The sequence below is a fragment of the Olea europaea genome, chromosome 1, assembly GCF_002742605.1.
Source record: "Olea europaea var. sylvestris chromosome 1, O_europaea_v1, whole genome shotgun sequence".
NCBI classification, from domain to species: domain Eukaryota; kingdom Viridiplantae; phylum Streptophyta; class Magnoliopsida; order Lamiales; family Oleaceae; genus Olea; species Olea europaea.
Genome location: NC_036237.1, coordinates 29,523,976 through 29,527,891, shown reverse-complemented (window position 1 = coordinate 29,527,891; position 3,916 = coordinate 29,523,976).

Here is a 3,916-nt window from a genome sequence, read left to right as displayed (position 1 = left end):
ATGAACAAATGCCTGGTTTAGATAGAGACTTGGTGGAACATAGGTTACCATCTAAGCCTAACTTTAAACCTCATAGGTAGCCTCCTAGACGTTTTGCTCCCAATGTACTCCCTAAAATTAAGAAAGAGATAGAGCGATTATTGAAAACAGGTTTCATTAGAACAGTCAGATATGTCGAATGGTTGTCCAATGTCGTGCCAGTACTAAAAAAGAATGGTAAACTAAGGGTGTGTATAGACTTTAGGAATTTAAATATAGCCACACCCAAAGATGAGTATCCAATGCCCATGGTGGATTCTTTAGTAGATTCAACTGCCGGACATGTCATATATTCTTTCATGGATGGGTATTCAGGATACAATCAAATTTATATAGCTGAAGAAGACATACACAAAACTGCCTTTAGATACCCTGTGTCTCTAGAATGTTTTGAATGGGTGGTTATGCTTTTCGGCTTAAAAAATGCAGGGGAAACTTATCAAAGGGCAATGAATTTAATCTTTCATGATGTGATAGGCAAGTTTGTTGAAGTGTATGTAGATGACATAGTAGTCAAGTCCATTAAAGAAGAAGACCATTTCGAACAGTTAAGATGTTCGTTTGAGCGAATGAAGCAATATAAGCTAAAGTTGAATCCCTTGAAGTGTGCATTCGGTGTTAATGCAGGGAATTTTCTTGGTTTCTTAGTACACAAGAGGGGGATTGAACTTGATAAAAATAAAGTGAATGCTATTTTAGAAGCCATACCACCTAGCAACAAAAAGGAGTTGCAAAGGTTTCTAGGCCAAGTAAATTTTTTAAGACGCTTTATTTCTAACTGTGCAGGGCGAACTAAAGTCTTTTCGCCGCTATTAAAGCTGAAAAATTAGGACGAATTCGTCTGGAAAGAAGAACATCAAAAGGCTTTTGAAAGCCTGAAGACATATCTATCAAGTCCACCAGTGTTGGTGTCATCAATCCAAGGACGGCCAATGAAAGTGTATGTATCGGCTGAAAAAGAATCAATAGCTGGAATGGTCGCACATGAAAACCAATTTGGTGAAGAAAGGGCAATTTACTACTTAAGTAGACGGTTAACGAAATGTGAATGTAATTACTCTGCTATTGAAAAATTATGTCTTGCATTGTATTTCATATGTACAAAATTAAAGGCTTATTTACGGCCCGTAACCGTTTATTTAATTTCTAAAGTAAATTTAGTCAAGTATATGTTCTCGCGCCCTATTTTATACCAAAGGGTAGGCCTTTGGACACTAGCTTTATCAGAATTCGAAATACAATATATACCTCAAAAAGGTAGTCAAAAATCAGGCTTTGGCTAACTTTCTAGCCGATCATCCATGCCTTGATATGCCTGAAGAGATCGAACTAGAAATCAATTCATTCGAGTTAAAACATTGGGTGTTGTATTTCGATGGATCAAAACTTCTAAAGGTGCAGGAGTAGGAGTAGCATTGATTAATCCTTTAGGGATTTGCTACAAGTTCGCATTCACTTTAGACAGAATGTACACCAACAATCAAGCCGAATATGAAGTCTTAATTGTAGGCCTAGAACTAATGATAGATATGGAGGTAAGAAATGTGATCGTTAGGGGCGATTCTCAATTGGTGATACATCAATTGATTGGTGATTTTAAATAAAAAAGTAATTCCATTATAAGTCAATATGAGATCGCCCAAGAATTATTAAAGGAATTCGATCAAGTAGAACTCCAATGCGTTAATAGGATATATATCGACGTGGCAAATGAGTTAGCCCAAATGGCATCAGGGTACTCAAAGGTTTTGAATTGGAAGTCCACTTGCGAGTATGGAATCATATTGCCCGTGACTCAAAGGAGGGCGAGAAAGATTGAACTCCACTGCATACAAGATGGAGATACAATGGATTGGAGAACAGAGATTAAAAGGTTCCTTAAAGAACCTAATGGAGGGATTAGTAGGAAAATGAAGCTATGTTGGCTGAATTACACATTAATAGATGAAGAGTTATTTAAGAAACACTCTGATGGTGTATTACTAAAGTATGTAAGTTTGCAAGAAGCCAAGACGATCATGGTTGAAGTGCACGAAGGGATGTGTGGAGCTCATCAAGCTGGCCAAAGGATGAGATGGTTAATTATTAGGAGTGGATACTTTTGGCCAAAAATGGGAGAACTATGCATTCAGTATGCAAAAAGTTGCTTAGCCTGCCAAAAGCATGGTCCAATACAAAGGGCACCAGCACGAGAGATGGCACCTATTATTAAACTTTGGCCGTTCAAGGGTTGGGCGATAGACCTGATAGGGAAGATTTATCCCCCATCATCCAAGCAACATACTTTTGTTATAGTTGCAACTGACTATTTCACCAAATGGGTAGAAGCAGTACCTTTGAAAGAGATCACCCAGAAAAATGTTATAGAGTTTATCCGTGATCACGTTATTTATAGGTTTGGAATTCCACAAACGATAATGGTAGATCACGGAACATCTTTGAATGGGGATCAAGTGAACAAGTTTTTGAGCGAGTTTGGGGTTAAATTAGTAAACTCCACACCATACTACGCTCAATCCAACGGACAAGCGGAATCTTCTAATAAGATTTTAAAAAATATCATCAGAAAGATGATAGATGAAAATGCCAGAAACTAGCACGAATGTCTGAACAAGGCTTTATGGGCTTATAGGACATCACCTCGGTCAAGTACCAAGGTTACTCCTTTCCAACTTGTTTATGGACAGGAGGTCATTTTGCCTATGGAAATCAACGTGCAATTGGTCAGAGTGTGCTTACAGCATAAGTTAAATGATTATGAGTATGCCGAATCACTAGTTCAAAATTTATTGGGGTTAGACGAATTAAAGTTAGACGTCTTAGATAGATTACAAGTGCAAAAAAAAGAATGGCTAAGTTTTATAATAAAAAAGTCATAGCCAAGTCTTTCAGCCTGGGTGAACTAGTTTGGAAGACGATACTCCCTTTGGATAGCAAAGATCCAAAGTAAGAGAAGTGGTCGCCCAATTGGGAAAGACCATACAAAATAGACAGTGTGTTGCCCAATGGAGCGTATCACTTGGAAGATTTAGATGGCACCAAGTATGTGAGATTCATTAACGGTAAACATTTGAAAAAATATGTTCCTTCTTTATGGGAATGTGAACAGATAAAATCATAATCAAATATGTTGAACGATTAAAGGATAACAAGGTCAGAGCGAAATATGTTCAAGTGAAGTCCTTTATTATTAAACATTCATTACAAGAATACAAAAATACAAATAATGGATGCTTCACGAAATGCAATTAAAAGTAAGCTAATCTCCCGGTTGATCGCTGAGTAAGCCTCACGCCGCCTTCCTAAATGCATCGCTGCAATGGTGGGATCGTCGAGTAAGAGGGTGTACTGGCCTCACCACCTTCCTAAATGCATCACTGCAATGGCGAGCAAAAAAGGCTGAGAAGCACTCTCAGCAAGCAAGCTGAGAAGCACTCTCAGCAAGCAAAGTGGCCCACAAGCAGCCCAAAAATTGCCTTCGATCATCGACTCCTTGTAAAGGACAAAGAGACGATGGGAAGAATTTTGATGGTAAAAACTTCGCTGCTGGCCAGAAAATATTTCCTATACCTCCCACACCAAAGGTGACATCAAGGTAAATAGTAAAATGGGCGGACTAAACAGTCCATTTTTTGGTCGGATTGATTGTCAGAATGCCAAGCAATGGCAGCAAATTAGTTTCGAAGAAGAAAATGAAGATGAAGACGAAAGATGGAAAATGCGAAGCATTTATAGGGGGTGGAGATGAAAAGACAGAATATGAACAGCCACATTTCTGCCCAGTAAACGGAATTAAATAGCCCAAAATCTTGGAAAAAGTGGTAGAAATATCAAAAGAGAATGGACAAGATTTTTAGCACAAAGCAGTTAAATGCTT